Source organism: Castor canadensis, chromosome 2 (genome assembly GCF_047511655.1).
Source record: "Castor canadensis chromosome 2, mCasCan1.hap1v2, whole genome shotgun sequence".
Lineage (NCBI taxonomy): Eukaryota > Metazoa > Chordata > Mammalia > Rodentia > Castoridae > Castor > Castor canadensis.
Genome location: NC_133387.1, coordinates 123,237,401 through 123,260,801, shown reverse-complemented (window position 1 = coordinate 123,260,801; position 23,401 = coordinate 123,237,401). Strand labels below are relative to the sequence as shown.

Genomic DNA, 23,401 nt, shown 5'->3' with positions numbered 1-23,401 from the left:
TGGAGGCGGTTAAGAAAAAGGGTCAGGAGGCTATGAGGCATCCACTGTGTAGGTCTTTGGCACATCTCTATGTCAGTGTCCCTGCCTGGGCTGACAAGCCAGGGCTGCATGGGGCAGAGGGTTCCCCTTATACATGCTTCCTCCCTGAGTGCTGGGTTCTGAGGAAGCCTCAGAGAGTGGCCCTTCCTGCGTGTATCCTCACCTCTTGGAGAGGACAAAGGAGAGGGGGTGGGGAAGGGTGGTGTGAGCGAGTGTAGGAGGCTATTGGGGATGTAGGAGGGCAGGGAGTAGGTGGAGCAGAGGGTGTGGAAGGCAAGGCCAAAGGAGATGGCTACTTGGGTGGGAGAGGGGGAGGGGAAGGGGGAGCTGGATGTGACGATGAGGGTGGCTGTGGTTGGTGGGGGCAGGGGTGAGGAATTCAGTAGATTCAGATAAATGAGAAGGGTTGGGGTATGGGGGAGGGGACCCAGAAGAATTGGGTGTTAGAAGGATCTGGGAAGGGGAACATTGGAAGCACAGAGAGGGGTGAGAGCACAGTTCCCAGAAGGCCTGTACATATGGGACCTCAGACCATCTATGGGTTTGACGGCAAAAAATTGTCAAGATCAGTGAGGATATTAAAATCAAAAGTGCCCTGTGGAGGCCATTTTGAGTTGTTGCTTAAGGTGTATTGTGGCCATGCCATGGTGCAGTAGAAAATGAGCTGCTTGCAGCAGAGGTCTGGAGAGAGTCCCAAATTTTGAAGTTTGAGAGGAGACAGGACAAGGGAGTCCCTGAGTCTGGCTTGGATTGGGAGGACCCCACCCCCGAGTTGTCGGAGGTCTCAACCTTTAGAGAAGTGTCCCTCACTAAAAGAGGAGACCCGGTTCAGAGGAGGCATCCTGGACAAGGGAGATGTCTCTCCGAATGCCCAGGTGCGAAGAGAAGGGGAGGGGCTGATCCTGGCATGGCCGTGACTAGGACAGGGGTGTGAGGAGGAACAAAACGGGGGAGGAGACTCACTCAAGCCAGAGCCGGAGCATCAATCAGAGAGGAGGAAGGGCCTCAAGCCAGGGCCTGTCTCAGGGCCCTGACTGCCTAGAGTCAGGTGAGGCTCGCTTCCTCCCAGGTTTCGGCACCAAATGTTAGGTCGATGCTGATGGGAAGGCCAAATTGGAGCCAAATAACAAAGCAAGCAGGCTTTAAGAAGGCTTTATTGAGAGCGCGCTCTCAGGCAAGGTTCACCGTCCCCAAAGAGCAGGGCCTGAGAAGTCGCGCCTGAGAAATGGTAGCCCAGCTTTTATAGCCTGGGTGAAGTCAAGAGCTTAAGGTATTATGGGGTGTCAGGATAGGTTGAGGTTTGGTGGGGAGGAGCTTGGGGTAGTATGGATCTGTAGGATAGGTCAGGACCCATTGCCTGCCAGCAGGAGTTGCGTGGTAACCATGAAGGGAAGGAGGGGATGGAGTGGAAAGTGAGCAGAGAGTCCCTGATCGCCATGGGGTGGCTGCCCACCGGCCAAACAATTAGCTGTTTTTTTTAATCATCAACTGGTAAAACAGAATAATAAGCATCTGGATTTTTTGTTTAAATTCTTTGTTTAAAGGCTTCTCTAAGTATTTAGGGTCATTTAAAGTTTTCTAGAGTTAATGTAAAAAAAAGTGTTACTTCTACTTTTTTCTACTGCTACCCAGTTTTCAAATTTAGTTCAATCAGGTCTCACTAAGATGCAGGCATTCAGAGGTTAATTAACACTCCAGGTCAGAACAATCAAAAAGCAAAATGTGGCATTGTAAATCCTAGCCACAAATCACCAGCAGAATCTTAAAATCTGAATAGTTAAGAAATGACCTTAGCCTGTTTCATTCTGTTGCAAAAAAATCTAGTGGGATTTAATCCTCTCCTTTATAATACATGGATCTACCAAAAACTGGGCTTTCTATACATTGTCTTTATAGAAAAAAAATTTAAGATTGCTTTCTTTCTGTTTATTTCATACAAATATAGGTTCTAAGTTAAAAGGTCTTCTGAGGTATTTTCAACAAGTAACAAAGAAATATAAAAGATGTTAATGATATGATTTTTAAAAATAACAAGTTAAAAATACTTTTAGATTAAAAAAAGGATTATGGACAAAACTTTTTTCCTCAAAATAGGAAAAAAAGATAAGAACAAGCTCCCCCAGGGGTACAGAGTAAGTAATCATAAAGGTACAGAGTAAGTTGTCATTAAAAACATGGAGCTTATAAGGGGGGAGGTAGCACAAAAATGTATACACATGTAAGTAAATGCAAAAATGATAAAATAAATAAAAATAGATGATGCTTATAAATGCTTATGTAAGTGATTAAATTGAGTAAAATCTAAGATTGATATGAAAGGTTTCATAAGATCAAATTTTAATGTATTGATGTTAAACTAAAAAATTGTCTAAGCTCATAACAACAAGGGTGTCTTAAAAATATTGTTCTGTTCTTTATAGCATTTACAAAAAAACTGTCTTAAAGAAGTTTCTTTTTCTATCAAGATAACTGTCAGGGATCTTTTGGTGCTCCAAGACAATTAAGGAGTAAAACAAAATATTATTATGACACAGAGAGGCAACAGGCAGCTAAACACAGGGAGTGTTGCTGCACTGACATGTAGATTGGGACAAATCTACTTATGTAAAACAAAGTAAAAAGTACACCCTCCAAATAGCATAAAAAAGGACTTAAAAAAGAGCACTACACTTGAGGTCTTGAGACCTCAAGTCTTTATCAGAGTCAACAAAATAGAGTACTTAGTTCATAAAAATCAACAACAACAAAAAACTGGGTTGTGTATCATTAACTCTCAAACACTGGGCTATGCATTATCAACTCCTTCCACGTGACAGGTGGAGAAAATTCTTGGTCTGGGATGCTCAGATTGAGCCTGCCAATTTTGGAGTACTCCATTGGCTACAAGTCAGCAGAATCCTGCTGTATGTCATAAGCCATCTGTTAATGTCAGCCACCAGGTTTCCTAACTCAACACTTAGTCCTCATGAACTTGTGTTCTCTGATGTATTTTTCAGAGTTTTGATTTCTGAGATAACTGAGTCATAACTAAATAAAGGTTTATTTAAGAGTTGGTTTATGTCAAATCTTTTAAATGACCACATATTTTCTTGTGTGGTTCCAATGCAGTTATTACCCTATATGTGCCTGTGATTAGGCTATGATGGGTCACTGACACTGCCTCCTCAACTGATGGGAAATCAAAAATTTTACTCCAAGTGTAACAACTAATATGTATGTACAACCTCTAGAGAGCTGTGATGCTGTTGCTGGCTCCTATATATTAAATATATTTGCATTGTCCAAGTATATCAGGCCTTCTAAAATACAAATTTCAGATAAACATTGTAACAAAATGTTAATGGTACTGATATACTGTTCTGTTAGTTGCTAAATTGTCTGCCAGAATTTTAACCATGGCTCTTTTAAGTTTTTGTCATTACAGTTCTGATCCTTCTGGTACATTTACAATCAAGTCCATAAAAAAATGGTTCTAACAACTACCTGTCTGTCAACCAAGTTAGCTTTAGATTTTGCTTCATATTGTCATTATTTAGAAGACTACTGCCTAAGAGCAACTCCTTCTAAGACACTTTGTTGGTTAAATTTGGCAAAAAGTGTCTAGCTGGCACTGATGACCACCTGACCTGCTTGTTGATCTCCTGCTCCACTCCCCTGACATGGGACACTTAAACAACAAAAAAGCTAATCCTCACAAAAAAGGATCAAAATGACCAATCAGAAAAATCTTCACAGGAGGCTGCTCAGAGACAAACTGTTTGAAGACAAGGGGGGAATGTCCTTGAAGTTCAAATGGAATCACTCCTGCCAGACCTTTCAAAAAATTAATCAAGACCAAGAAGTTTAAGGGAGTGGTTCTTATGCATGTGTGGCTATCTGGCATTAAAGCCCTTCTAGGCACAAACTCATATTTTTTGGCCAGGGCCTTCTAGTTTAATAGAGACAAAGTGACTATTTCTACTGTCTCCAGACATGTCCTATGGTACTTAAACGTGGTGTTTTTAGTTTTGGACTTAAACAAAGGGTCTTTCTTGGACTCATGGACCACCACCTAGCCTTAGATTTTCTTTTGGCTGAACAGAGAGGAGTATGCACAATTTTCAGTACTTCCTCTTACACATACAAGTATTTCAGGTATTGTATAGAAATGTACAAACTACCTTTTCCAACAGGCTACGTGGCTCCAGGAACAATTGAAAAAATACCCTGTATGATTTCAGTTATTTTACATGTATTAAGACTTGTTGCCTAATGCATAATCTGCCCTGGAGAGTGTTCTATGGGCACTTGAAAAGAATATGTATTCTGCTTAGGTTGGTTTCAGTGTTCTGTATATGTATGCTAGGACTGATTGGCTTTTTAGTGTTGGTCAAGTTCTCTGTTTCCTCATGGATATTGGATATGATGTGTTAAACTCTTTATTACATAAAGTTTTGGTTCATATATTTCAGGGGTATTCATATATTTGGGGATATTATAATTAAAGTTGTATCTTGATGAATTAAGGCTTTTATCAATGTATACTGATGTTTCTTACTACATTTTTGGTGAACAATCTATTTTGCATGATAATACACTCATTATTGAAATACCCTGTTTTAAAGGAAAAAGTGGTCCATCTTTCTTTTCTTTGTACCCAAAGTGATTCTTTCTGAATTCAGCCTATATAAATCATGGTTTTCAAATCCATTCTGCCAGTCTCTGCATTTTAACTGGATAGTTTAACCCATTTGTGTTTATAGGAATTCCTGAGAAGGATTGTGTAATTCCTGCCATTTAGCTATTTGCTCTCTCTATGTCTTTTTTCTTCTTCTTCTCTTACTGGAGATCAAACTCAGGGTTTTGCACTTGTAAATCATACACTCTACTGCTTGAGACTCATCTGCAATCCATTTTCCTCTGGTTGTTTTGGAGATGGGGTCTTGTGATTTATTTGTGTTGGCTGGCATCAAACTCCAATCCTCCTTATGTCAGCCTCCCAAGGATCTAGGATGACATTTGAGCCAGTAGCTTTCAGCCTCTGTATGTCTTATATGCTTGTTTCTTTCAATTCCTGCATCACCAATTTATTTTTTTATGGATGTAGTTGATTTTTTCAGTGCTGGGGATTTAACCCTAGGACCTCATGCAAGCTAAGCAAAGACTCTACCACTGAACTATACCACAGTCCTTTCAGTTGAGTTTTTGAACTGTACCATTTTGATCCCATTTCTTTCTTCTTCTGTTTTCCTTCCAGTTATTTTTTTCATTGCTTACCTTTGGGATTAAAATAAACATCTTAAATACATAGCAATCTAGTTGGAATAATATTAACTTAGTTTCAGTGGTATGAAAATACTCTGCTCTTATACAGTTCCATTCCTTCCCTTTATATATTCTACATCACAGATTGCATCCATATGTATTGTGTTCCTCTTAACATGGATTTGTCACTCACTTGACAAATTTAACTTTAAAGTCCTACTTAATGAGAAGAGTGATAAATTAGTTTGATGCAGTTCCATTTGTTCATTCTTTCTCAGATCTGAGCCTTTTAAGTTCTACTTAGTATTTTGTTCCCTATTCAGTATTCACTGGAAGTATGTTTCTGTTCTAGTGTATTTCCTACTGCTTCCTGAGTTGTTTCAAAGTTTCAAGGCTTATATTAAGGTCTTTGATCCACTTTGAGTTGATTTTGGTACAGGGTGAAAGACAGGGTTCTAGTTTCAGTCTTCTACATGTGGATATGCACTTTTCCCAGCAACATCTGTTGTAGTGGGTGCTTTTTGTCCATCATGTGTTTGGGCCCCTTTGTTGAAATCAGGTGGCTGTGGAGGCATGGGTTTATGTATGGATCTTCTATGCTGATCCTTTGGTCATCCTGTATGTTTTGTGCTGTTTTTATTGTCATGTCTCTGTAAGTATAGTTTGAAAGTGGGTATTGTGATGCCTCCATCATTGGATGTTTTGCTCAGAATTGCTTTGACTATTTGTGGTCTTTTGTGTTTCCATATGTATTACCAGATTGATTTTCCTGTTTCTGTGCAGAATGTCATTGGAATTTTGATAGGAATTGTGTTGAACACAGTATATTGCTTTTGGTAATATGGTCATTTTCATAATGCTGATTCTACCAATCCATGAACATGGGAGATCTTTCTATCTTCTGATGTCTTCTTCAATTTCTATCTTCAGTGGTTTATAGTTTTCATTAAAAAGGTTTTTGTTTTTTGAGTTAAATTTATTCCCAAGGTATTTTGTTTTTGAGACTGTTGTAAATGGGATTATTTCCTGATTTCTCTCTGGCATATAGGAAGATTACTGATATCTATATGTTAATTTTGTAACCTGCTACTTTGCTGAAAAAGTTTATGATTTGATAGAGTTTTAAGGGCCTCTTAGGTTTAGGATCATGTCATCTGCAAATAGGGAGAGTTTGACTTCTTCCTTCCCTATGTCAATCCCTTTTATTTCTTACTCTTTTCTTATTGCTCTTGTTAAGAATTCCAAAACTACATTGAATAGGAGTGGAGAAAGTGGACAGTCCTGTGTCATTTGTAACTTTAACACAAATGGCTTCAGTGGTTCTCCATTTAGGATGATGTTGGTTCTCAGTTTGTCATATACAGCCTTTATTATGTTGAAGAACATTCCTTCTATTCCTAGTCTCTTCAGAGCTTTTATCATGAAAGGGTGTTGGGTTTTGTCAAAGGCTTTTCTGCATCTATTGAGAGTATCATGTAGTTTTTCTCTTTGCTTCTGTTTGTATGCTCTATTATGTTTATGGGTTTACATATATTGAACCATTCTTGCATCTCTGGAATGAACCCAACATGGTCATGGTGTATGATCTGCTTGCCAGTGTGAGAATCTCTGCATATATATTCTTTAAAAATATTGGTCTAGAATTCTCTTTTCTGGTTGTGTCTTTTTTGGATTTTGGGATGAGTATAATGCTGGCTTCATAGAATGAGTTTGGTAGTGTTCCTTCCTTTTCTATTTCCTGGAAATTTTTGAAGAGTATTGGTTTTAGTTTTTCTTTAAAGGCAAAATGACATACTTTTAGTACCTACCTTTTAAATTACATGAAGATTTTGGTAAGGAATAATAGTACATACTATAAGCATTAATAGAACTTCAAAAGATCTTTTTAGGAGATACAAACTATTTGGTACCTTAATCTGAGTCAGCCTTCACAGATCATTGTTAACATTGGAAGTTTTGTGTTTCATATTTGTATTATAATGTTCAAAATACAAACATAAGACTTAAAATTTGCAGACATGTTTTTAAAAAGTAAACCCTGACTTAGAAAGCCCCCAATATTCAAAGCCTCAGCCTGCTGATATCCAATGCCTGGTCCAGATTTAAAACCCTGCCCCCAAGGTTTGAAGTCCATCCCTCTGAAGTTCTAATGTCTGCCCCACCCACTACTGACTTTATTTCTAACAGAACCAGGAGTTGCACTATGCTGATGGTGCTTAACAGAAGAAAAGATTAATCTTCCTGAAGTATGTACACAGTTCATTTCTCAGCATTTTCCTGTGGAGCCAACAAATTATTTTCTTCACTTACTCAAACCTTGAAATACAACTTAGTACAAATGTGGATATTCATCCAAAAGGAAAAAACAGTACTTCCATTTTGCAAATAAAAAGGAATTTTGAAAGTTAGCTGTTTGTTCTAAGAAATAAAGCTTAGCCAAAAATCTCAGGATAGAGCCAGTCATGTGCAGCAGCACTCAAATATCAAAACAGGAAAAATAAGATTTAGGACTGCTGCTACCCTTTCCTGTTGTGGATTTAGCTTATCCAATTGATTTTTAGTACAAAACTAGAATTAACCTCCTCTTCATTGCATTCATAGTTATCTAAATGTTTTTCTTCTTTTCAATGTGACATAATATTTCAAGGTAATCTATATACATAATGTTGTCAGTTGACGCTGTTGTGTAAATACAAATGCTTTCTTAAAGTATTTCACAGATGCTGTTTCATACAATATTCAGTTTGATCTGAAGTAAAAGAAGAAAACTTCCACAAGTTTAAGTGTGATGCATAGTGAATGACACATAGATGACATTTTAAACCTGTATCAAATGGTAGTGTGATTTTAATTTCTATTACCATTAAAAAAAACAAAAGGCACACTTCCCAACTTTATCCCTCTGATGGAAAATTCTTCAAGAATTCTTTACTTGGTTAGAATTTTAATGTAACAGTGAAATAAAAGAGAGAGAGAGAGAGGGAGAGAATTTGACATGAAGGTATTTTAAACAGTTTTCTGGAACAGGTATCCTGCCTACTTGTAAATTAAATGCCAACTTGAGTGATCTGCAAAAGAAATAAATCTCTGTGTACAAGATATTCCAATCATAACTCAGGATTAAAAATTTTCCTTGGATCGTTTAGTGTACATTTTAACATGAATGACTTTTGCTTTTCATCAAGGCAAAACACAATAAAAGTTATCATTGAGAAAACTTATCACTGTTGTGTGAATAATATGCACTGAAGATTAGGCTCATAACTGAGTGACCCATTTGAACATGCGTGAGCTTCTAGTTTTCTATGTTTTTTTAAATTTTTCTTGTTTTCTGTTACTTTGGTGGTATTGGGAGGTGAACTCAGGGCCTCCCACTTGCTATAGCACACACTTGATCCAGGTTGCCAGCCCTTTATGCTCTGGTTATTTTAGAGACAGTGTCACAGGGCCTGTGGCCTGAATTGTGATTCTATTTATGCTTCCCTCTGTTGCTGGGGTGACAGAATTCCCGGCCACTGGTCAACATGGGGACTGTAGGAGTTTTTGCCAGGGCTGGCCTCCAACCTCACTTTCTGGGGTAGGTAGGAGTACAAACTCGGGCCCCCACACTGGTGCAATTGAACCTGAAAGTTTTGACCTATTTGTCCCACAATGTGCTGGATTGTGAGCGCAGGATTTAATAAGGAAGTAGGAGTCCACATGGCCATCACGTGGGTAGGGACCAATTCTAAAACATGTCATCCTAGACTATTTGCAATAAGACCACCAGGGATATGAGGTGTCCATTGCCCTTGCAGGCCTGATGCAGAGGCTTGTGGGAAATGTAGTCTCACCCAGTCCAGTCAGCAGCAGCAAAAGTAGTGCCATGCTTTCAGATTCTTCTGCCTAGGGGCTTCTCTGCCTCTGCCAGTTTCCTCCCGGAAGTTCATGGAATTGTGCCTCTGGACTCTGTAGCAAGGAGTTTGAATTCCTCCTCCAAATCCCTGAAGGTCCCCTCGAGGGTGAGAAAGCGGTCTTGGGCCCCTGGTGTTCACAACCAGCAACCCTGAGGAGGTGTTGGTGGAACCACAAGTGGTTGTCCTATAGGGCCATGACACATGTGGTGGGCAGAGCTTAGCCAGGCTGGGAGGGAAAGTCGCACAGCCATGTGTGTAACTGCAGGCCAAGGGTCTGCAGTGTAACTGAGGCCGGGAAGGCGCACCTTGGAGCAAAGCCTTTCCTCACTTGGTCGTGTCACATCTAGTGGTGTCCTTGTGGCCAGGGCATGTCAGTGGCACAGTATGGATTATTTTCTTGTGGGTATGTGGTGGTGTCTCCTTGGAACCATCATGGGGACAGTGTCCCCAAATTCCAGGCACATTTCTTATGCAGAAGCATCAGCAAAGATGCTGAGTTGCAGCATTCATGTCTCTATGAAAAGAGGAGGAATTACAGTGGGAATGGCTTCTGGAGCCCTGTAGGGAAGTAATTAATTTGTCCTGTAGTCCAAGTAACTTTATTTTTTCTCTTTTCTTTGGCAATACTGGTGTTTGGGCACAGGATGTCTCAAGCACTGCACACTTGAGCTGCACCCCCAGCCCTTTTCTCTTTTATCTAATTTTTCAGATAGGATCTTTTTACTGTAAACTTTTGTTTGTTTAGCGGTAGTGTGATTTGAACTCAGGGCACTGAAGCAAGCAGCTTTAGTACTTGAGCCATGCCCCAGCCCTGAAATAGGCCTTGCTTTTGCCTGGGGAAAGCCTCAAACCATGATCTTCCTTCTACCTCACCTTCCTGTGTAGCTGGGATTGAAGATATGTGCCACCATATCCAGGCCCACATGCATTTATTTTTTAATAGTGTGCTTATTTATTTATTTATTGTGCTGGGAGCCTTGGGTGCATTTTTAGAAAAGACATAATAAAGAAATGAGAAAATGAACTAAACAATTTTCTCACAAGAAGAAATTCAAATGGCCAAAAAACACAAGAAAAAATGCTCACATCTCTAGTCATAAAGGAAATGCAAATCAAAACCACTCTAAGATTCCACCTCAATCCTATTGGAATAGCGATCATTAGATACACCAACACGTGTTGGTGAGGATGTGGGGAAAAAAGAATCGTACACTGCTGGTGGGAATGCAAACTAGTGCAACCACTCTGGAAAAAAATTTGGAGGTTTCTTAAAAATCTAAACATAGATCTGCCATATGATCCAGCAACCCCACTCCTGGGGATATACCAAAGGAATGTGACATAGATTACTCCAGAGGCACTTGCATACCCATGTTTATTGCAGCATTATTCACAATAGCCAAGTTATGGAAACAGCCAAGATGCCCCACTACTGATAAATGGATTAAGAAAATGTGATATTTATACACAATGGAATTTTACTCAGCTATGAAGAAGAATGAAATCTTATCATTTACCAGTAAATGGATGGAACTGGAGAACATCATTCTGAGTGAAATTAGTCAGGCTCAGAAGACCAATAATCATATGTTTTCCCTCATATGTGGATTGTAGATCAAGGGCAAATATAGCAAGGTGATTGGACTTTGGTCACATGATAAGGGGAGCACACACAAGGGAGGTATGAGGATAGGTAAGAAACCCAAAATACATGATAGTATTTGATATCCTCAATGCAAAGGAAATAATGCAGAAACTTTAAAATGACAGAGGCCAATAGGAGAAGGGGATCAGGAACTAGAGAAAAGGTCAGTTCAAGAAGAATCAACTTAGAATGTAACACATATGTACATGGAAGCAATGCTAGGAATCTCCTTGTATAGCTATCTTTATCTCAACTAGCAAAAATGCTTTGTCCTTATTATTGTTTATACCCTCTCTTGAACAAAATCAGAGATAAGGGCAGAAGAGTTTCTGCCTGGAAGTGAGGGAGTGGAGGGGAGAGGGATGAGGTGGGGGCAAGAGGTAGGGAGCAGGGGAGGGGGCTACGGGAGAGAAATGATGCAAACATTGTATGCACAGATGAATAAATGAAAAAAAAAAGGCTAAAACATTATGTGGTTTCATAAATGGTGTAGTGAGTTTTTTTACAACCAACCCGGAAATAGCACTTCTACAGTTCTGCAATAGAAATGGTTATATGGTGCTAATGCAATACTCTCTTAATAAATTTTTCTGTAGTTGCTAAAATATTGTGATCCCTGGCAGCATTTGGAAGGCCATATTTGATTCATGGATAAACCTGGAATGTCTGTAGGATTGAGTTGACCACAGGTTGTTCAGAGACTCTGTACTTGTCTGTCAGCCCACATGTACATGTGCACACTGGTCAAAGTGAAAATTCCTGGCAGATCTTCTCACTGCTCACTCATCCTTTAGCCCACCAACCATTGCCTTTTTCCAGCTTTTCAGAAGGCCATTAATAACATAAGTTGTAGTCCACATCTACCACCATTTGCCATATTTGAAGCTACTGTATGTAATGTGCTCCTTGACATTTTTCTTTGTTAGTCCCCATCACAGCTTTTCTCTCATTGTCTTCTTTATTGCCCTGAATTATTCTACATTTTTTGCTTCTTAACATAATTCACCAAAGTGCTCCATCCTGGGCCACTCTGTGGTTCTGCATGGATCCAGCTGTCTGTGCTTTACACTTCCTTACATAAAGCACCAGAGCCATCCCACCCACAATCCAACCTGCAAAAATGGAATTTTTTTCTGGACTTCTCCCTCCGTCAGTTTGAAGCTCATCCTGTGTCAACATGTGCAACTTTTTAAAACTCTTTTTACTTAGTCCTATTCTTTGCAAACAGAGTATGTAGGGAGAGGATCTGATCATGCTCATGAATAAACATGGTAACTGCAGATGTTATTCCTGGAAAAAACCTGAAGATTGTGTTTGCATAGAACAGTGCCTCTAAACAGAACACATGGTGACATCCTCAGGAGTCCCCTAGAAGAAAGCATTCAGAAGTTAGGGGAACACATTTGAGAAAAGGTCAATGAAACAATTTGCAAAGTAAAAAAACAAGCAGCACAAATTTTTATAATCTTTAACTTGTTTATAAAAATTTGTCAGTGGCTGTATTTGCACTTTTTATCAATATACAGTTGTATGTAATTCTAAAGGACCTGTCATGTTTTCAAATCATTTAAAGACTGCATTTACTTTCTCTATTTTAGCTAAAAATTTAAGACTGAAAAAAATATGTTTTCATGAGCTATAGCTATGTTTATGGATTGTAATTGTAGTTTATAGTTGGTTAAGTATAAAAACTGATAATTTCATTGGCTGAACATTTTAAATTCACAATTGATTTTGAGACAGAACATAATTGTGAAATGTGGTTTACTATTCACATATTTGAGCCTAAAGTTAAATCTAATCCTCCACATTTCATGTTTCAATCTAAGGGACTTCCTATGGTCTCCAGTGACATTTAAGGTGTCCAATTAGAAAATTTAGTGGCTTAAATTGAAATTTTTATTACATGTCACAATTTTGTGGGTCAGGGAGCTAGACAAAGCAGGATGGCTTGTGTTGTGTATGTACTGGTGTTTCACTGTGTGTCTGGACTGCTTCAGAGCAGTGTGGCCAGCTACATGATGTCTCTTATCCCACCTGGAAGGACGTTAGTGGCACAAAGTTTGCAATCTGGCCACAAATAACTCACATTTCACCAAACTTCAAAATACACTTGGCCTCTCTCAGTTCCTCCAGAGTTCTTTCCTGTTTTGACACTGGTGGGAAGCTTGATTAAATCAGATCCTGGTTGTTATCAGGGGTCTGCTGGTCACATCAAGCCATTATCTGGGGTTGTGGTCAAAGATTGATCTGATGGGCAAGGAGTGCATGGCCAAGCTTATTGAACATGGAAAGTAAAGGTGTCTCTACCAAGGCAGAAACTGAGGGCTAGAGCCATGCAGCTCAAGAGCATTTTAGTTTGCTGTCTCCATGGCTTTTATGTGGTTTGACCCAACCTCATGGGAGAAACATGGGTGTTTCTGCAGGTGGGATTAGGATGATTAATTAGCAGATTTTATTGACAGCTACATGATTACTGATTTCTGATAGTAAATGTTGCTTCCATAATTCATTCTGTTATACTTGTATGCATGAAATTCAAGTAATATTCATGAAACCTTAAGTAGGGAAAAACACCCAAAAGGTTACTACACATGACAGTTGGGCAACACTGCACATACCTTCAGAACTGTTTGGAATCAGTTATCATTCCTTCACATTTTGCAGGATTCAGGATACCGCAAGAACAGAAGTATTAAGCTGAAAGGTGTATATCGTTAGATCAGGGGGTAGATTGTATTTTATCTCCTCTGCCTGTCTTCACATTAACCTTGTAGGCCCTGAACCCCTACACCAACTCACTGCTGATGGACAAGATTCCCTGAAATCATTTGGGGGTTGTTGAGGGAGAGAAAGTCTCTCTTTTCTTTTCTGTAACTTCCATGTTTATCAGGAGGAGTCAACACTACCTACAGGGGATCCTTGACCTAAATATGTCTTAACTTGGGACCATGGTATATGAGTAGCAGAAGCATTCTCCAGTCATGTCAAGTTCATTGGGCTCAAGATCCTGGGCTAGCATCTGAAAGCATACAGCTTGTGGCCTGGGTGAGATGAACCTGGAAATGCAGTTCACAAGATAAGGGCTGATGAGCAAAATCAGTGGATTACAAGCAAGGGACCAAGGAAGGGAGACAACCAAGTCCCTTCCCAAGAGAGCCACCTTTTTGCAGGTCTTTCCCTTAGATCTCTGGTCTTTTCCATATCGCTTTTATGTTGTTTTGTATTTTCCCAGATTTTTTAACATAAAAGCACCATTCTTTTCCTAACCTGGAACTAGTCCCACCTTGGGAGGAAATGATCATATCCAAGGCAGTCTGTTCTCAGTACAATGGCTGCTAGATAATCAACCAGAATTTTGAGGTCTAGGAGAGTGGTGCCTATCTTATATGTATTCAGATAATTCCTGGAATAGAATTTTTGTATAACCAAGTTGCAGTGGCAAGACCCCCAATACCTGCTGAGATTCCTGATGTAAACCCAAGTCCCAGGAGCAAAGGGACCAGCAGTATTGATGCACATATGACATGTAGAAATTTTCAGGTGTTCAGGGTTCTTCGGTCCACTCTGAGAATGAAAGCACAGGCAATTCCAGCAGCAGAAGTCAGAAAAGTTTTATCTGTAGAGAAGAGATAGGTTGCATAGAGGAATATAGGAGGACACGGAAACCAGTGGTCCCATGGGTCAGGTTGGAAATTGGGTTTTTATAGCCTTTTTTTGTATTATCTGAGGGCAATACATATGCTGAACTTGTGCTTTTCAAAAGTATTGCCCAAGGCTCCTATGCTTTTATAGTGGTTACAGGAGCCTAGATGGGAAGCCTCCATAACCCTTCATGGGGTGGGAGGCCCTAGCCTTGGTTTTCCTGGGAAGTGAGGACAGTGTACCTTCCATTGATTTCCCTGACACATGGAGCAAGGTTCTGGAGGTGGGGGAGCCTCTCCTGGAGGACAGACTCCATCGGAGTGACAGATGAACATATGTGCATTAGTATAACCTATGTTCACAATCTCGTCTGGAATTTGGCTTAGGGTTTGAGAGTCTCTCTGGGAGCAGATGAATAGCAGGGAACAGGTAAGCTAAGGTGCATCCCTGTCGAATTTGTAGATAGGTATTGATATGTGTGTCTTCCACATAGGAATTACATCACTGTGGAGAATGTCACTGAGTTAGAAGAGGCATAAGTGCAAAAACCTCCAGTTGCCCCAACCCCTCCTGGTGCACTCTCTTGTATAGTGGCCAGTCAGGGCCATGGCAGTTAGGGGGTCCAGGCATAGTGAATAGCACCCTGAGTCTTATTTTCTGAAAGCATTGAATATCTTTTGAGGTTAATAAGTCTCCTGGCCTTGGATCCCAACTGGTACCCAGAGTCAATTTATTACATCTCAGGGATTTGAGCCAGTGACCCCCTGGTAATTTCTTCCTTGGTATTGGGCACCAAGTTGAGACTCCATGGTATCTACAGTCTTGTCAGGGAAAGTAGTGTTTGGAGTTTTAGTGCTCTTGGTCCCTTTCCAGTACCTGTAGGATCCTCTTTTTCCCTGCATTCATCCTTGGATGAAGATTCCAACACTTGTCTGTAACTGTAATGGTCAGATGGCATTTAAAGGGCTCTTGGTGTCTCAGCACACTTTAACCTCTTGCCTATACACAAATGGGAGCCTGGCCCTGGAGATCCATGTTTGCAAAGACTGGCCCATTGACAAGATGCCCTGTATTTTGTAATGCTTGAGACCAACAGGAGTGGAGTTGACCATCGATATCAAAGTTTGGCCTCAGTTGTCACCCATTTCTGAAAGTTATTTGGATAGGCTGTTCACATCCCACCTGGGGAAGAGTCCATACTTATCCAAGTATGTCTTATAGGTGCGACTGACATATTTTTAGTAGGCTGAAGATGGAGGCAACCACCTTTCTGTGAGGATGCCAGGTAGGGACTATGACTGTGGTTGGGAGGGCAACATAAGAGGACCCAGGGGAGTGCTATGAGGAGGAATTTGGGCAATATTCAGCTTAATTCCACCCTTGGGGCTAAACACAGTTCCTACCACAGCAGTCAAAATAACAAGCAAGAGGCATGCTCTGAGAAGTGCCCAGAATAGCAGATGTTCTAAAGCAGAAGATTCAGAGGAGTTTAGCATTGCTTATCTGGTTGCTGAAGCTCTGGTCTTTTTCTTTTGAAGAGGAATTTCAAATCTTCCAGGGGCTCACAGGAATAGCCAGACTCAAATTCCTGTGCAACAGAGAAGCTTTCCTTTGGCTTGCACTTCACCTAGAGAGGTGAGTGCAGTTATCTAATTCCCTGAACATCTACAGCTATAACAGTGGCCAAGATCACTGGACATGGCCCTTTACACTAAGGTGGCAACTGATCCTTGGGTGCTCTCTCCTTCCAGGTGCAAATGAGAACCCTATCCCCAGGCCTTTACCTGAAGTGTTCCCTCTGGTTGAGGACCAGACATAAACTTTTCCCTTAGTTCCTTTATGATGTCCTGAAATTTTCCTAAATGGTTTACATACCTTGTCAATTCCCTGACCTCTAAATCCACTAGCAGGTATTAGAAGGGAAATGGCCTTCCATATAGGATTTCATATGGGCTTAAAGGATCTTAGGATTTTGGATTTTTTTGTAGCTTCATGAGGGCTATGGGTAGAAGGGTGAGCCATTCCTCTGAGTTTTCCTAGCAGAGCCTGGCCATAGTCTACTTTAGAGACTGATTAGCCCTTTCCACCCTTCCTGAGTCCTGAGGCCTCCAAGAGGTGAATAAATTATAAGTGTTGCCTAGGGCTCTGGTTATTGCCTGATTGTTCTGGGAGGTGAATGCTCATCCATTACCACATTGGAGAGAACTTGGAAGTCCAATCCTGGGAATGATCTCCTTGTGGAGATACCTTAGGTACTTTCAGAGACCTTTCCTTTTGGGATGGAAAGGCCTGAACCCTCTTGGTGAAGGTATACACAAGGACCACCAAAATTTTGTAGCCCCTACAAGGAGGCATAGGAATAAAGTCTATCTGCCATTCTTCCCTGAGGTAAGTTCCAATCCTTGGGATGGGTTCCACCAGCAAGGGGAGTATAGGTCCAGGATTATGGTAAAAACACAACTAGTAGGCCTGACAAACCTACAGTGCAGTATTGTTTATTCCTGTTTCAACAAGAGTCAGATGATTACTCCTAGAGTACCATCCCTTCCCAAGTAGAAGGAATCTTGCAGAGCTTTTATTATCTTTTACTGCATGGCTGTGGGAGGTAGTTTGTTTCCTGCCTTTCAAGAATCACCTTGCATTGTCCCTCCTCTTTGTGCTGCATCCTCTTCTTCCTGAGGGCTTTAGTTAACTGATAAAGATGGAGGAGAGGTGAACAGTGCCAGTGTTGAAGGATAGGGCCTAAGGGCATCCTGCTTTTTTTCCTTATCAGCCAGGCCAATTTGGTGCCCATAAGTGAGTTACTACCAGTTTCTTGGGCAGCTCTATGACCTCTAGGAGTTGGAGACTTTCTTTCTGATGTGTGATGGGGTCTTTTTCCCAATCAGGAACCCTATCTGTCCAGATGGTTGCATGTGCATGAAGCACCAGCAAGGCATACTTTTATGTTTAGATATTAAGTCTTTTGTCCTTTCCCAACATGAAGACTCTGGACAAAGACACTTCCTGTGCTTTTTGGGCTGAGGTTGGGGGAGGAAAAAGGGTGGGGAAGGGAGTGGCCCTGATTCACTGATCTCTCAACACTCACCACTGTATACCCTGCTCTCCATCACCCCTAACTACTCCTGTCAGTAAATCATTCATGGTCCACCTTTAGTAGGGGATATCAAGCAGATCCAGTCTGTTAGAGACTGTTTAGGAGATTGTCTACTCACTGTAGTGATTGTCCCAGCCTCTTTCTAGATAGCAACGAAGCTGGGTTTATGGTACTATATGTGTCCAAAGGACCCCAGGGCTTTTTAGCAGAATAGTCTAGTATCTGCTCAGTCTTTCTCTGGTCATCCACATATGACATTTTAATTCTAAAATTCCCCTTTACCTGGTGTGGGGTCAAAATCACTCTAACTGAGTGACCTGGGTAGCTTCCTTGGTGAAAAGGTTGTTAGCAGTTATGTCCCATAGGCAGACGACTTTGTGTCCTTTCTAGTCTTTTAAATCAGTACTGTTGTTTATTCACAGTGAGAAGGTGGCCTGTGTTGGCGATTGTCCACCTGCACTTGGGAAGAAAGTGTAATCTGTTGCTGGAAGTAATGATCTATTGATGGCCAATTACATGCACTAGAATGATCCTGTTGTTGAGTTGAACTGTGTCATTACTGATCATACATCTGGCAGATCTGTCCATCTTTGAGAGTGGATTTTTGAAGTCTCCAGTTGTGCTTGTGGGTTCATCTTTTTCTTGAACTTATAACAAGTTTCCTCTCACATAGTTTCAGAATCTGTTGTTAGATACATACATGTTCAGAATTGTTACACTTTGCAGTTTGATCACTGCATTATCACTTAATGCCCCTTTTCCTGGTCACTTTCATGCATGTGCTTTACAACTCAGCTAGGTCCATGATCCCTGATTTCTTTTGATTAGTGTCAGCATGATATATTTTCCTCATTTACTTTTTGAATTAAAATTTTATTTGTGTGTATTAATTGTCCTAAGTGTTTCATTGTGCTATTTCCATACATGTATGTGCATGTAATATACTTTGTTTACATTTACTCCCATTCTATCTATGTACTTTCAATTGATATGTGTTTGTACTTATTTATTCATTTATGTTTTTCTTAGTATTGGGGTTGAACTCAGGTTCTCATGATTGCTAGTCAGGCACTCTACCATTTGAGACTCTCTGCCAGTCTTGTTTTGTGTTAGTATTTTCTAGATAGGGTCTCCAGAACTATTTGCCAGGGCTGGTCTTGAATCTTGATCCTCCTTATCTCTGCCTCCTGAGTAGCTAGGATTACAGGTGTGAGTCTTGCATATGTGTTTGTATTTAAATGAAGTTCTTGTAGCCATACACAGTTGGAGTTTATTTTGCCCACCTGTCTTTCATTTTGCTTATAGTTTATCATTAGCTTCCTTAGTGCCTTAATCAGAGTTTTTTAAAAAGTTTCTTTTGTGATAATGCCATGTCTGGTTCTGGTGTACCATCTGCCACTTCAAATTGTGTTTTTTGCTTTTTAATATGTCTTGAAATACTTTCTTCATAGCCTGACGTCATGCCAAAAAAAAAGGAACTGTTGGAAATAATACACTTAGTAGTATGGTAAGGTATAGGGGAGGGTAAGTTGTGTTATTCTATTAAGTCTACTATAATGGAATGACATAGACTGGTTGCACTGTGCTCTGTCTCCTCAACACCCTTTTGGATATAGGAAGAGTTCTATTTTCAGTTCCTTCAACTTTGTATTTGACTTTTGGATGGAGTCATTGTTTCCTGTGTTTATCAGCTTTCTATCATTATGACAAAATACCTGAGAAAATCAACTTACAAGGAGGAATGATTTATATTGTCTGTTGGCTTTGGAGTTTTTAATGCATCATCACTCAGCTCCATTGCCTTTGGGCCTATCATCATGGCAGGAACATATGGCAGAGGAAGTTGCTTATGCCTAGCCAGAGATCAAAAGAGAAACAAGTATTGGCTAGGTCTCCATATCTTCTCCAGGGCACACCTTCGATGACCTCTTAAAGATTCCACTTCCTGCTTGTAGCACCATGTGCTCGGTCCTAGTCTTTCACTTCTGGTCTTTTAGCGTATTCTATATCCTAACAAAAGCATAACTGCAGGAGGTCCCAAAAGGTGATAATTAACAAAGGAGACACTTCTCCTTCCCAGGAAGGAGAAACTTCTCAATGTCTATGTGAACCATTGAAAGAATTTGTCTCCATAGGATATGAATACGCTTAATTATGTTAGTGGAGCTCCTTTTTCCAATTTTTATTTCTGAGACAGGGTCTCACTCTGTAGCCCAGGCTGGCTTCGAACTCATGATCCTCTTGCCTCAGCACCCTGAGTCTTAGGATTAGAGGCATGTGCCACCATGAAAGCATCAGAGTTCTTAACATTGAGTTTTTTTAAATTTTGAGACAAACCCAGAAAATTCTTTCTTGATCTTTGTAGTCTATTGTTATCTATCAGAAAATAGTAGCTTCTTCATATTCTTTTCTTGTTGCTTTCCTTCTCTTAAGATTATCCATTTAATTCACTGTGATTACTTTTGTCAGGACTAAAATGTTGTTACTTTCTAAAATTTTTCATCCTCAGCTTACTGCTAATGGGTGCTTCCCCCTTCAATAGACAATGGTAGGAAGAGGGCAAGTTGATATCCCCTTACAGTTATCAGATCTAAGGGAAATTAAAAAAGATTTGGGCATCTATACTGATGCCCCAGACCAATACATTCAAGCCTTTATCTCTGTCATCCAAACCTTTAAATTGACATGGAAGGATATGCTTCTACTAGACCAAACTCTTTCCTCATTAGAAAAGCAATGGGTTCTGGCCCAGGTCACTCAGGTTGAAAATGATTACCATTTACAAAGAGCTCCAATACTTGTGACACCTAAAAATGAGGGTATAAATGTGCCTATACCCACAGGGGCACAGACAGTCCCCTTGGCAGATCCACACTGAAATCAAAATGGTGAGGGGGCTGGTGATGTGGCTCAAGCAGTAGAGTGCCTGCTTTGTAGGCAAAAAGCCTTGAGTTCATGTCCCACTATAGCCCAAGGAAAAAATATATTTTGGGCTGAGGATGTAGCTCAGTGAGAGAGTGTCTGCCCAGCATATGCAAGGCCATGGGTTCAATTCCCCAGCATCGCTAAATCAAAAAAAAATGGTAAGGAAAATAAATGGTGTTGATGCCACTTCATCCATCTTATAGTGGAAGGGCTAAACAGTGCCCAAGTCAAACCTCTAAACTATTACCAGGTGACTAGTACAGCATGGCCCTAAAGAAAACACCCTTACCTTTCTGCAGCATCTTAAGGACACTATCAGAAAGCATACCACAGTGGACCCAGAGTCACAGGTGGGAGAGGTTCTCCTCAAAGATAAATTTCTAACACAGTCAGCCCCAGATATTCATAGAAAACTCCAAAAGTCTGTGGCTGGAGGAGAAAAAAATAGTTAGACCAACTAATACACCTAGAGCCTCGTCTGTATACTATAACAGGAACTTACTAACAGGAGAGAAAAAGATAAGAGACATCATGACCTCATTGCTGCTCTCAGAGAGGGCCCCACTCGACTGGGGCCTGCATCCCAAACTTGGTACCATGGTGGACAGGAGGGGCACTTCTGCAGAGAATGCTCAGAAGGGGGACAGCCCAGGAGAGAGCCCCACCCCCAACTGGGACCCTGCCCTCTCTGCAAAGGTAACCACTGGAGGTCTAATTGCCCCACCTCCAGATGGAAGGTGGGGTGCCACCTTCTATGGAATGATGGGTCCTGGCCCCCTGTCCAGGCTCCACTTCTTAACATCAGTGTTAAGGAGCCTTGGAGAAGCTATATGGTAGAGAAGCTGTCATTTTCCTGCTAGACATTGAGCCTGTTTCTCTGTCTTACCTTTCTCTCCTGGTCTCTGGTCAAATGACAAAGTTATCAGTAGTGGCATATTTGGCCAGCCCCTAGAGCAATACTTTACCTGGCCTCTGGCCTGTTGTTGGGGAGACCTCCCCTTCTGTTATTCTTTCCTCATAGTTCCTGAAACTCCAGAGCCCCTGTTGGGATGGGATTTACTATCTCAACTAAAAGCTCAAATTCTCCTCCCCCCTCCCCAGGTGGCTATCTCTGCTGCCCCTTCCTTCAGTAACAAATAGATCCCACAGAGTGGACTAATGGGATGACTGTAGGGCAATCCAAGGTGGCTCTCCCTATTCAAATAAAACTTAAAGATCCCTCAGTCTCCACACCCAAAACCAATATCCCCTAAAGCCTGAGGGAAGATGAGTCCTTATACCTATTATAAATTCCTTAACAACAACAACAAAAAAGGGCTACTAATTAGTTGCTCCAGCCCCTATAATACTCCTATTCTTGCTCTCTGCAAGGGGCCAAATGGAGATTGATTCAAGAACTCCAGCTCATTAATGAAACAGTCATTCCCCTCCACCCAATTGTTGCCAATCCCTATACTCTATTGGCTCAATTATCCTCAAAAGCCCAATATTACTCTGTACTAGATTTAAAGGACAATTTCTTTTGCATTCATAAATCTAAAGTTTTCAATGTCCAAGAGTGCACTCAAAAGTAATGTAATTGTTTTGTGCTTCATAGTGTAAGTTTTGTGTACATTTATGATATGATTAATTTATTAGAGACAAAAATGTAATAGCTATGATAACAGTCTTACTAAAAACTAAGACTGACTCAAAAAACTATTCCTAAAATTGACTCTTACTTCAGCTATCAAGCCACCCAAAATAAGTCCTAAAAGTGTTTTTAGGGATGCTTCTCAATCTGCTCCTAAAAGTTAAAAAAAAAAAACAACAAATCAATGTACTTGTGGCTAATTAATTAATTTTTACATGTTCCTGAGCTATTGAATCTATGTGTGCTTAAACTGACACTTATAACATGCTTAATTAAAAACTTTTTTTACATATACATATATTTAAACATCTTTAGGATAATTCTTACTATGGAATTAATGCAACAAATTCAAAGCTTCTGTTCCCTTCTGTCCCCCACCTCTTCTGCTGCTACTTTTAAGTAAAACTTGTTTTTCAATAAGTTCTAAATAAATTATAGGCATTATTTTATGGACACTAACCTTAGTCTGTTTCATTTCATCATAAGTAATAATTTACATTCAATTCTTTTATAATTAGATCTATTAACAATTGGTATTAATTAAAAATTCTTATGAAAGTTGTTTTAAAATACAAGTTACAAAGTAAACAAATAAAAAGGATATAAATAGGTGTTGAGTATATTTTTGGGGGGAAGGTTAAAGGAAATAAAAAATGCTTTTAGGTGAGAAAGTGTCCTAAGGATTGTTTCAAATATGGAGAGGAGGGATAAGGACAAACCATCACAGGATTCAAAATATTATATAAAGATTCTGAGTAAATCTTTAAAAAAATGTATAATAAAAGCTTCAGTGTGTGATAAAGTTAAAGTTGACTATAATCTAAGAGTTGCCTAAAAGATTTTTTAGGGTCAGTTCAAACTCTGAGTAACATCTACAGAAAACTGTTATAGGGAAAGATTTTATCAAAGAAATTACTTGTGTTTTCTGTTGATCTTGTCAAGCTTTCAGTAATACTAAATCAGAGTTCATTTACATATTTGCTCATGTGTCTTAAATGACCACCTTATAACTGTTGTGTCTATACTTTATCTAAATATGGTACAAACATTTACAAAGTTAAAAGTGTCAATTTATGTAAAATGATGAGCTAAAGGTCTCTTTTACCCAAAAGTGTTACATTTAACCTAAATCCTGACAGTCAGCCCCTGTTTGCCTTTGAAGATCCCACAAACTCTTCATAGCAACTAACTTGGACAGTTTTACCACAAGGGTTTAGAGACAGCCCTAATCTTTTTGGACAGGCCCTAACCAAAGACTTATTAGGTTGGCACTATGC

General features: G+C 40.1%; 1 protein-coding gene across 21 annotated transcripts in view; it reads right to left on the bottom strand.

Moving 5' to 3' along the window:
- Nucleotides 1-23,401, bottom strand: part of LOC109677863 (uncharacterized) — a 94,573-nt gene that overhangs the window by 36,331 nt on the left and 34,841 nt on the right. For 6 of the 21 annotated variants that reach the window (XR_012445363.1, XR_012445348.1, XR_012445351.1 and 3 more), the window contains 3 exons: nt 14,282-14,443; nt 13,446-13,524; nt 10,538-12,192 (listed from right to left, as the gene is read on the bottom strand). The exons of 6 other annotated variants lie outside the window; for them this stretch is intronic. The gene's annotated coding sequence lies outside the window, so the exon portion shown is untranslated. 9 more of the 21 variants (XR_012445346.1, XR_012445362.1, XR_012445364.1 and 6 more) reach the window with 6 other exon arrangements.